General features: G+C 40.2%; 1 protein-coding gene across 1 annotated transcript in view; it reads right to left on the reverse strand.

Annotated features, from left to right (window-relative positions):
• Positions 1–12,423, reverse strand: part of THSD7B (thrombospondin type 1 domain containing 7B) — a 1,057,843-nt gene extending 1,045,420 nt beyond the window's left edge. The window contains exon 1 of the mRNA XM_064382803.1: positions 11,430–12,423. The gene's annotated coding sequence lies outside the window, so the exon portion shown is untranslated. The remainder of the gene's footprint in view (positions 1–11,429) is intronic.
• Between the last annotated feature and the right edge of the window lie 393 nt (positions 12,424–12,816).

A 12,816-nucleotide genomic window follows, 5' to 3' on the forward strand; every position in this document is an offset into this window, starting at 1 on the left:
AGAATGTAAAATGTGCTACCACTCCGGAAAACAGTTTAAAAGTTTTTTAATGTTAACACAGAGTTACCATATGACCAACAATTGCACTCATAGGTATACGTAGAAGTGAAATAAAAACATATGTCCACACAAAAACTTGTACATCAAGTTTCCACAGTTTTTATAGCAGCATGTCTACAACACTGTCAAAGTGAAAACAACCCAAATGCCATCATCCAATAAATGGATAAAATAAAGTGTCCAAACCATAAAACATTATCTACAATAAAGAAGAATGAGGTACATGCTACAACATAGATGAACCTTGAAAACATTATATTAAGGGAAAGGAACCAATTGCAAAAGACCACATATTATATCATTCTGTTTATATGAAATGTTCACAATATGCAAATCCTGAGAGAAAGAAAGTAGATTAGTGGCTGCCTAGGGCTGGAGGGAGGGTTAGAGAGTGACTGCTAAAGGGTAGCATTTTCTTTCAAAGTATTGAAAATATTCTAGAGTTAAATAGTAGTGAAAGCTGCATACTGTGAATATACTAAAAGCCATTGAACTATATACTCTAAGTTAGTGAATTTTATATTTTGTGAATTACATCCCAGTAAAAATGTGAATAAATTGTATATAACTAAATACACACACACACACACACACACACAAACAAGTAAAATCAAGCACTTCTGAATAGGATAAGTGAAATGTATCAATGTCAGTATCTCAGTTGTGATACTATATGATTATCTTGCAAAATATTACTGTTGTGGGCAACTATGTAAAATGTATACAATATTTCTCTACATTATTCCTTACAACTGAATGTGAATCTAAAGAAATCACGGCAAAAATTCACATTCACCATATGTAAAGCCCACACACTCACCCACCAGTGCTAGACAAACAATACTACCTTCTGCTTCTTTCTGCCTTCCATTCATTTGTGAGCAGCAGAGTCTAAATTAGAAGTCTGCTGGCAAAGGATTCTAGAGAAAGGTTGTCCTAGGCTTCCAGCATCTCTGATACAGGAGATCATAGAAGGGAAGAGGGATGAATGCCAATGTATTATAGATATAATTTAAAGTATACTTAAAATATATATTTGAATTTACATATGTAGAAATATAAATTTATATACACTTATACAGTAATTTACATCTATTTAAATTTATAAATACATATAAATAAATATATATGTATTTGTGTATATAGTCTAAACTCATGGTATAATGTTTAAATAAAATCCATGTCTGCAATTGCATATACAACACCTTAGTCCGTGTTTCCCCCTAAAGTAACATCTGCAACAAAGTTTGATGTGTGGGTCGTTTATTCGGGATGATTTCAGGAAGCAAGAGCAGAGGAGTAGGAGGACTGAGCAGAGGAGGAGAGAGAGAGAATCTAAAGATGATTCACAGCATTGACCACTATTGGGAGAAACTGACTGCTCCATCTCTTTCTGAGAAGCCCAAGGAACAAAAAGTCAGGTCTCTTTGGTGAAAGGTTTAGATTGCACATGTTGAGCAGATTCCTCAGACACATCACACTGACATCATTGTGTCAGAGAAGCAAGGGGGACAATGCTCTTGCTCAAGGCGAGATGCTGTTGGGTGACACCTGTGGGAAACTGGTTGAAGCTTTCATAATATGGCAGTGATGATGAGATGCTTTGAAGCCGTGCACAAGAGGTATCTGATGAATACAGGATGATCCCAACTACATGAAATACATTATTGGACTGACAAAACGTCTGAAAGGAAATTTAGCAATATGTGTTTATCTCTGGGGTATAAAATTACAGATAATTTTTTGTTTCTTTTTTTATATGTTCTTGTACCTTGAAGTTTTCCACAATAAGAATATATTGTTTCCATAGTCACAAAATGCAACCAAAATTACGTTTAAGGAGCTACGCTCTATGGATTATACAAAGACCAGAGGATTTGGATATAGTAGTCTTCTACCGGATGGGAAACTGGACCAAATGACCTCTCAGATCACAGGCTAGGATTCTATGAAAATCAACTTGGCAGAAATGCCCAGAGGAGTACCAGGCACAAAATAGGCCCTCAACTAACATTTGTCAAAGGAATGAATGTATGTACTGCCACAGTGCAGATGGAGTTAGAAAACTTGTTGCCAGAAGTTCATAATGTCTTAGAGAAAACAAAAAAAGAAATTTAAAAAGACAGAGTTACCATATGACTGAACAATTCCACTCCTAGGTATATCCTCAGGAGAAATGAGAACATACATCCACACAAAATGTTGAACACCCAAACTCACAACGGCACTATTCACAATAGCTAAACATGGAAACAATCCAAGTGTCCATCAACTGATGAATGGATAAACAAATTGCGGCAAGTCTAAATAATGGAATGTTATTCAACCATAAAAAGAAATGACATACTGATACATGCCACAACTGGACAAACTTTAGAACATCCTACGTAAAAGAAGCTAGATGCAAAAGTCAACATACTGCACAATTCTATTTATGTGAAATGTCCAGAAGAGGTAAGTCCATAGAGGAAAAAGAGGAGATTAGTGGCTGCCAAAAGCTACAGAGAGGAAGGAATAGGGAGTGCTTACTTAATAGATACGAGGTTTCTTTGTGGGTAGTGAAAAGTCTGGGGCATTAAACAGTGGTGATGGTTTCACAACATTGTAAATATACTAAAAATCACTGAATTGTCCACTTTAAAATGGTGAATTTTGTGTTACGTGAATTTTATTTCAATCAAAAATGATAGTAAACAGTTTAAGGCAACATAAAAAGTGTGGCAAATAATGGTATTAGCGTCTAGGGGAGAATGAGAGTGATTATATAGGTCTGGGATCATCAGGATGACTGCACGGAGTCGGTAGGAGTTTGGGACTTTGAAGAAGCAGGATAACAGACATTCCAAAAGATGCTCAACAAGCACTTGTGGAATTGAATTCAGCTATAAGCATTGCAGGAAGAGGTATCCACTAAAGCAGTAAGACAGCAAGGGGCAGGATGAGTCCTGTAGATAGTCATCCTCATGGATACAGAAGATTTTAACAGTGGAGGAAGGGTGGCAGATAAGGCAGAAGGAAAAGAAATCGTCATTCATATAAACATTTTTAGAACAAAAAATCTGGTCCAGATTACTGTTTTCTCCAATTTCAACTTTTTTTCACTTCTAATTATAGAAATAATATAAAGAAGGCACTCTGGTATAATGGCTTAAAGATTCTATACCAGTCAGACCGCCAGGCTGCATAAAACATAACCCCAGAGTTTCAGTGACTTGCAACAGCTGATTTTTCACACGCTCTGCATGCCTGCTGTGGATGGGCTGTAGCTATACTCTGTGTCTTCTTCACTCTAAGACTCAGGTTACCTGGGCAGCCTCCACCTAGAATTGTCACATGGCAGATAACAAGGCAAATTACATACTGACCTTCAAGCTTCTGTTCATAGGCCCCTCCACTCTCCTCTCACTGATCAAAGTTGGCCATGTACCAACACCGGAAGTCAACAAAACAGGGAAGGGGCATTAAACATGGGTGACTGGAAAAACAATTTACCATAGGTTCCAGGCCTGGCCCTGCTAATTAATAGCTTTTAATAGAGTTGCTTATATTCTCTGAGCCTCAAAGTCTTCATCTATTAAAAAGGGATGATTACTCCTATGCTATGAAATTATGATGAGGATTAAATGAGATCATGTAGTAAAATACTTGGTGCAATGCCAGGCACATAGTAATTACTCAATAAAATGAACTGCTCCAACAGACGACAAGCTCCTTGCAGCCAAGCACTTTTTACCCATTGTTTATCCCAGCACAGCACCTAGCTCACTATAAATATTTCAATAGATGCTTGGTAGAAGAGTGAATAAATGAATATGACTGTATGCTCAATTTTGTAAAATACATAAAAAAGTATTTAGAAAAAAATAATAAATTCACTCTTCTTAATTAATGGCCAATGCATGAGGAAGTAGGCCCTCCTCCTTATCACTGATGAGCAAGTTACAGCCCTTTTTCAATTCACAGCCTTTCTTGCCCCAGCTCATATTTGATGCCGAAATCAAGGCTTAAATGCACAGACTCTATATTTCTTTTGGAGGATTAAGCATTGTCTGAAGAATGTTTCTAGCTCAGCAGGGGCCTGGCAATAAATTGTCCTTATGGATCTCGGTGTCCAGACAGGGCCCTGGATTGTGTAGGAGTCCCCAGAAGGTAAAGATAAGAGACAGGAAATAGAAATTACTGCCTGTCCTGAGGGCTTTCCTGGGATGAGGTCTCCAAAGACTGGAAATTTCTTCTGCTAGGGTTCCATCTGCTACCATCATCTTTGCCAGGGTTCCACATACTATCATCAATTCAGGATAACAATGAGACTTTTGAGATTAAAAAAAAATTATTTAGAAGCCCATAATTTTAATTTATACTAGTAGATAGAACAAAGAGAAAATGCAAATAAAAATCACATCTACTTCCTTTTCATAGTCTTCTTTCAAATGTATAATACAAATATATTATACAATATGTATTATAATTTCATATTTCATAATCAAATGTATTGTTCAGTAAATTTGCTCTTATAACGTAAAAGTTTTTATTACTTGTAGACCTTCTGATTGGCATGGCCCATTATTACAACTGTTACTACAGGTAAGGTAATGTACCCACCAGGCACACACACATGCCCATGTGCTCACACACACTCACACATACTCGTAACCCATGTTATGAGAAACAGAAGTCTTTTTCTTTGCAGACTAACTGGTAGAAGCCACAGGGAAACATTTTTCAGTTGGAGGGAGAGTTTTCAAACAGATGGTCTTTAAAGCCCCTTAACCCTGAGATGTGATGACATTGGTAATAGCCTGATTTAACTTGAGGAGCCCACCTGGCAATTCTTCCATTGTACTTAGAGTTTTCTGTTCTCTGTGGGTCTGACAACAAACGCTTATGGACACCTATGCTTTGCTGCTCCTCTGTGAAGAATTATAATGGACACTTGGGCAGGAACCATAGTCCCTCCCTCTGAGGGGATTTCCCTCTACCTCGGCAGCTGATGGACAGCCATGGGAAGCCCAGTAAGGCGGCCCGCGATGACACACAGCTCACAGCATCACAAGGAGGAGGGGTTACCGCCAAGGAAGTGCCACAGACGATTAGTGCTACGGAAATTCAACAGAGGGATGGATGAATATACCAAAATTCACTGTGGCTGCTTCCTAATCTACACATTTAGATTAAATATGCTATCAGGAAAACAGAGCTTTCCAGTTCCCTCAGACAGAAGTTTCAGGAAAATCTCTAGCCCACTCTCAAGTCCCCAAATCCCTTCATACCAACACCTCATATACACACACAGGCACGCACGCGCGCACACACACACACATTATCACTCTGCACAGAGGCTTTTCAAAGGATGGCTCCTGCATGGTGAATCCATAACACTTTTATATTTCTCTCTGCTTTTGTCCCCTTTGGTCTGATCACCTGTTCATTGCTCAAAGCCAAATGCTTCCTTAGAGGGCTTTAGAATGCATTTGGACAGTCACACACTGCAACTGATCCTCTTGTAGAATACAGGCAAGATATGAGAGATTTAGAAGGTTTTTTCCCAGTTTAAAAATATGTATTCTATATAACTCATAATCCTTTACAAATAGAAAAATCCATAATACAATACACCAAATCTATGCCAATTCAATTTGAAGAATAAACAAGTCGAACAAAGTTTTTTAGATGCAATTTTTTTTGGGTTTACTGCAACAGTTTTTGTTATATTGTAGCTCTTGTAAATTCCAGTAAGTCTATCTGAAATCTCAAACATATTAATATTTCAAAGAGAAATTATTATGAACTTGGATTTCTGTTTGTTCATATTTATAAAATGCAACAATGGACACATTTTTAAAATCAAGGGCTGTATCAACCTTGTCCCCAAAGTAAAGGGGAGTGGGTTTGTAGAGGAGAAGAGCTAATGCTAAAGCCGAGGCTGAGGATGGTGGTTCACACCTGTAATCCCAGCACTTTGGGAGGCCGAGGTGGTTGGATCACTTGAGGTCAGGAGGTCGAGACCAGCCTGGCCAACATGGTGAAACCCCGTCTCTACTAAAAATACAAAAATTACCTGAGTGTGGTGGGTGCCTGTAATGCCAGATACTCAGGAGACTGAGGCAGGAGAATTGCTTGGGACCCAGGAGGCAGAGGTTGCAGTGAGCCAAGATTGCACCATTGCACTCCAGCCTGGGCCATAGAGCAAGACTCTGTCTCAAAGAAAATAATAAATAAATAAATAGCCAATGAACTAAGCATTTTCTCTCCTCCTGAAAGGCTGAAGATGCTCTTCCAACTGTTCACAGGTAGTCAAACACTGAACATGATTCCTTCAGAGAAAGGACTCAAGCTGCCTGCAAGCTCCAGTTTGGCATCCCCTCCCAAAGTAAGCATTTGGTAATTCTCCTTTAATGTATTCAGTACTACATAAAAAGCCTGCCATCGATTCATTGTTTCTGAGGCTCTTCATATGTCTGTCTAAAATTATCTCTGAGAGAGTTTTGAATATGGAGGATTCTGAACAGATGGAAGACATACAATTGTTCTTTCAACATTTTAAAGGAAAAAGTAGGCTTATCACACCTGACCTCAAAAGGTAGACATTAGGGTGATAACATTTGGCTCAACTGACAGCAGGTCTTTGAACAGCCAGTGAAGCACAGTGGTGGCAGAAGCTGTCTTAGGGAGTCCTGACCTAAGTGTTCAAATTCAGGCCCAGCAAATGCCCAGCAAGGATCACCTAGGAGCCTGGTCTGCAGGCTTTTCAGGCCTCTTGCACACCTGAGAGTCTCTTCTATGAGATCCCAGGAATGCTTTGTCAAGGAAGAGGGACTGGAGCTGGGTTATAACCATTGAGGAGTAGGTAAGAATGAATGGACAAAATTCCCGAGACAAAGGCATGAGAAAGAGCGTAGAGGTCAAGTCCATCTGGAGAATGGAAGGACTTAGACTTGTATCTAAAGGAGAGGCTTCAGAGGGGTGGTGACTAGGAGATAAGAGGGAGTTATTAGTTCAGGATTCTATTTTAGATGACTTCAAATGCCATGAGAAAAATAATGAATTTTGTCTTAAGGGCGCTTAGTTACAAACTGGTAGCCAACTGACGCTTTATTACTTAAAGTGCCAAGTGTTTCATAAGACCATTTGGTCCCCACATAAGCAATTTAAAGCCTAGTGTCTTCAGCAGACTTCACATATTTATACCACCTGCCTGCCCCTGTTACTGCTGCCACAGATGATGATAAATCACTGAAGATGTTAAAGTGGGAAAGCGGAATGGACTGAATCTCAGGGAAGTCAGTACAGCAATAATGTGTAGCTAAGGTTTGAGACAAGAGAGTCCAGAAGGTTTTTCCACTGCAATAGTCCAGGCACCAAACACTTAGGACTAAACCTGAAGAGTGATCCGTGGGAGAGGAAACAGAAATACGGATGCAGGACAGGTCTGCAGGAAGAAGTAGCCAGACAAGAGGAACACCCACAGGGGGAACATCTGTCCTACGTTCCAGTCTCCTTTCAGCCAAGACAAGCCGCGTGACTTTGGGCAAATTACCTAATAGCTTTATGCTTCATTTTCCTAAGATACATAATGGGGATAAAATTATTTATTCTACAGTATTGTTTTAAGAATTCGTAGTAGTTTATATAAATCTACATAACAGTTCCCAGCACAGGGCCTGCCATACAACGAGCATTCATAAATGATTAAAATGTTTGTATGCTTGTTAAAATTGTGTAATTTTGTGTATGTGTAGGGTGCACTAACATTGAAAGTAGGATAAGTCAAAGATTTCTAATTATTTTTAGTAAAAATTTGAGAGGTATAATTTGAGGAAAAGACAAGTAGTCAAATTTTAAATGTTTTTAGATTGAAAAATAATGCCTCACAGGATACAGCTAAGTAAAATTTTCTAGTTGGAAATTGACAATATGTGTATGCAGATGGGAAAAAGTTGGACTGAAGCTTCAGATTAATTAGGGAGGTTTGGGCTGCAAGTAACCAAATACTCAAATTCAACTGGCTTAAATGATAAAGAAAATGTATTGTCTCCCATAATGGATATTCAGTTTGGTATTACTCACTTCAAGGGCTCTCTGGTGGCCTGGAGGATCCAGGCCGTTACCGTCTTTCCCTTGGCAACCTAAACATGTTGGCTTACCTCCAGGCCTCCTGCCTTCTTGGTCACAACATGGCTACAGCATTTCAGGAGTAACATCAAGGCATGAGAAAGAAGAAGAAACATCAGACACCACCCAGTATATTTCCTCTCTCTTCTACTTGGCTAGATTTGGGATAAATTCTCCTCAAATCAGTCATTGGCAAGAATAACTGAACTCCTAAGTTTGGCTTAAATTAATCCAGATTTACCCCCCGGGCCAAGAGGAGAAGTGGACATTCAAGAGGAAGAATGAGAATGGCTGCTGGACAGGGCATCTTGCCACCATGCAGCCCTGGCTGAGTGTTGGGGTCCAAAGCCATGGCTCTTGATGGGCTATTCTATTGTAACACAACTGCTGATGATAGCTTTCTTCTAGCTGCTGGCCCTTCCACCTGCTGTCTAGAATCTGGGTTTCCAAGTCCTTCCAGGTGAGACAGCTGACACTCACCTCCTCCAGGCATCCAGATTGAAGTCATTGCCTGCACTAATTCATGCGCTAATTTAATGGAACAAGGTAATAAGTGGTAGCAGTTTCTCATTTCCTTACCACCAACTGCAGCAAATCCTGCTCTGGCAAAGTTTCTGCAAAAATCAAGATGAATTCAATTAGTGATGTGGACTGCCTGACTCCCCTGACTGAGGCACGCAGCAGGCAGGAGACTGGATTGGCTGGTGACTGGAAGATGGTAGCAAAAGGTGGCTAGCAGATGGTGGAAGGTTGTCTGGTTGCCAAGAGGAGTAAAGTCTAGTACTAGAAGAACATAAGCACTTTGTCTCATTGATACACATGACAAACTCACTTTCAATCAAGCAAACCATTCTTCCTCTTTCCCCAGGTCTTCCTTGTTTATTGATTGACTGGAGGTGGCATCTGAGCCTTGGAAAACACAGCTGGCCACCTGCAATTCTCTGGATAGGGCAAAGGGGAAAAGCCTAGGTTAACTAGTGCCTCTCACCTCATTCTCACTGAACAGGAAACCCATAACAAGCCAATCTAAAAACATCTGCAGGAAGCAAGCATTGACTCACCTCCCTGTGTCTTGCAAGGTCTAAATCTAAGTCATCCTGGAATGATAACATTCTCTTATATCTTTCATGAAAACACCACAAAATGTCTCTGGACACCCTTGGTAACTAACACACTACAAGGGAGACAATCTGTTTTAAAAGTGTAGCCTACTGGTCCTGAAACTTTTTACAAGTGCATTCCCCAAGAAAATCTTTCCTAATTATCTGCCCAGGGTTGAGCCCACATTTTAAGTGCATTACAAACAGTTTTTTCAGCAACAATTAACTTCCTCTCCCATCATATATTACGAATAGTTAAATTTAACTGCATGTGCGGTAAAAACCACCAATAGCCATCGTGTAATTCCCATTTTTAAATTTTCCACATTTTTTAAAACTTTAGTTGAAGTATTATGTAATATACTACAGAAGGCACGCATACGAAAAAATGTATTTCTCGATTCGTCTTCACAAACCAAACATACCCACATAACCAGCACCCAGATCAAGAAACAGACCATCATCAGCACCTTGGATTACCAGCACCCTCAACTTTGCTGTCAGTCACTACATACCGTTCTCCCATAAGGATAACCCCTCCTGATTTCCAACAGTATAGGGTAGGTTTCCCAGTCTTGGGACTTTGTGTAAATTATTCTTACAGTTTGTATTCTTTGTGTCTCGCTACTTTCACTCACCATCAGCTAAGATCCATGTTACATATAGTTAAAGATCATTCATTCTCAGTGCTTAATTCATATTCTGCTATATAAATATACTATAATTTATCATTTCTACTGTTGATGGACATTTGGCTATTGTTGTGTTGTCTATTTACAAGTGCACCGCTTTGAACATTTTAGTTCATATCTTTTGGGAAATATATGTTAAGTATTTCTGCATCTAGTACCCATACCTAGCAGAGGAATTGCTGGGCCCTGGGATATGTGCATATTTGGCTTTAGTAGATAGATTCTGCCAATCTGCTGAAGTGGCTCCAGTAGTCATTTTTGAAATGTGGAAAATAGCTTATAGACCCAACGACTGCCTTGTGGATCCCTGAGAGGTCTAAGGACATCAGTCAAGAACTTCTACTTAAAAAGAACCTGTTGTCTTATTTTGCCCCCAGTGAAAATAGGTAAGATTTACTATTCCTCATAAAATGCACTTCAGTTATTTTAGAACTATGATGAAATCCACTGTGGTGTTAATTTTATGTATTTTATTTATATATAATTTTATGTATTTATGACAGTGGTAAGGGATACCCATGTGGCTGATGCAATACATCTGGATGTGTCTGTGAGGGTATTTCTGGAAGAGAATAGCACTTGAATTGGACTGAGTGAAAAAGATCTACCCAATGTGGGCAGATTGTGTACCCACCAATGTGGGCAGCTGTCATCTAATCCACTGAGGGAGCTCAAATAGGAAAAAAAATCAGAGGAAGGGTAAATCCTCCCTCTCCCTTCTTGAGCTGAGACATCCATCTTCTCCTGCTTCAAACGTCAGATCTCCCGGGTTTAGGGCCTTTAGTCTCAGAATGGAAATTACACCATTGGCTCCTGGTCCCCAGGCCTTTGGACTCACACCAAATTACATCACTGACTTTTCTGTGATGTAATCCAGCTTGCAGATGGCAGATCATGGGATTTCTTGGCCTCCATAAACACGTTAGCCAGTTCCTATAATGAATCTCCATAGTTATAGATAGATACATAGACATAGATAGATATACCCTATTGGTTCTGTTTCTCTGGAGAACCCTAACTAATACATCCTCTCTCACCCCTGTTATTCCTGGGATATAAAATCTTTCCACCCATGCAATGCCCAGACGAGGGCTTTATGCTCACCTGAGGCCTTTTTGTGTGATGAAGATGCTGAGTCTCAGAGTGTTATGTGTTTGCAGGTAGTGGGTGCCAGGGGAGCTCCAGAACCATGTCTTCATGTGCAATGCACAACCTGTCTTCAGTATCAGGTAGGAAGGAAGTCAGAGAGGGGCCAGGAAGGCACGCACTTTGGATGCAGACAGGCATAGGTGTGCACACTGATTTGGCCACTCTCTGGTGTGAACCTGATATACACCTGGGACACGTGACCAACAAGGACATTTGTCTGGCTCCGTGAGGTTATGATTAACATTGCTTTTCTAAACCCTGAGCCTTACTGGTGTTAGTTGAAAGAGGCAATTAGAATAAAATCCAAATTTCTTACCTTGCCCATAAGGCCCCACTTGACCAGGCTTTCTGCTGACCTCAGCTCCTTCCACTCCATCCTTTGCTCACATGGCTCCAGGCGCACAGCTCTTCCCCCAGACACAACGAGGGCAAGTTTCAGGGTATTCGTGCTCCTCTTCCTTTGGCACTGGTTGCTCTTTTCCTAAATCTTCATGGGGCTGCCTCTTCCTTATGATTCAGGTCACAGCTTCAATGTCACCTCCTTGGGATGAATGTCCTTTCCTAACCAACTCTAAGACAGCCCCAGCCCTCCACCACCTTCTCTAACTCATTAACCTATTTAATGTTCTTTATGGTATGTATCATGTGTTTATTGCCTTCCCACAACTAGAATGAAAGAGCCAGAGGAAAAATAACCATGTTTGTTATTCATTGCTATATCCTCAGCACCTAGAATAATCCCTGCCACATAGTAGGTGCCCAAGAAGTGTTGGAGGAATGAATAATCAAGGTCTAAGTGAAGGGGTGTGCTGGTCCAGATTCAGCTGCCACTGATTGCCTTTGAGGGGAAAAGAAAGGTCTCACTTAGCACAGTTCAATATTCTTTCTTTCTTGAGCCCAGGGTCATCACTTTTGCTGGCTCTAAAGAGACTCACTCATCTGAGGATCTGGCATTTCTCTTGCCACATTTCAACAAATCAATGTCATGAACTCTCTGTTCCAAACAAACTTGCATTAGTGATTTGCAGTAAAGCACCAATACAGCAAGAAGACTGTTTAATTTGTCAGAAACAAGAATTGTCAGCTGTTGGAAATGCAAGCCTGAAGCGTGCAGACTCTGTAAGTCTGAGATTCCGTCCCTCCCAGTTCCTCCAGTTCTTGGAGCCAAGACGAGATCAATGGGGAAGCTGCCTAGCAGGGCAGACATCACACGTCACAGGACACCACTTCTGCCAAGCTTGGCAAAGCCAAGGAGCCATGGTCTGCTAATTGTGCCACGTGGCTGCAGGCTGGCAGCCTCGACTGACTTGTAGCTTTGCCAGGAAGAAGAGAGGCCTTTATTTGTTGGAAATTCTCAGATGTTAAAATAATACATTGCAGTGTCTTTTCTTTTCCTGGAAAATATAAATTTCATGGGCATCAACTGATACGTTTTTGCTTTGCTTACTTCGGCGCTGGTCGATATGTGTAAGCGTTTCAGATTCAATGCGAAATAACATAATGAAGATGTGGGAAGATGTTGAGAAGCTGCAAGTGTTCTTCAAACTGGACACTTCAATACACAGGTATCATCTGACAGAAAATAAACCAAGATGATATAATCAAGTCTCACAGAACAGAGATTTTTTTAAATTGAACTTGCCTAGGCCCTTTAAGCAATATAAAAACAGGGCTCTAATATCCTCTTATTCACACGTTTGATC

This window comes from Aotus nancymaae, unplaced genomic scaffold, assembly GCF_030222135.1.
Source record: "Aotus nancymaae isolate 86718 unplaced genomic scaffold, 86718_ANA_hifiasm-v0.15.2.pri h1tg000029l, whole genome shotgun sequence".
Classification (NCBI taxonomy): domain Eukaryota; kingdom Metazoa; phylum Chordata; class Mammalia; order Primates; family Aotidae; genus Aotus; species Aotus nancymaae.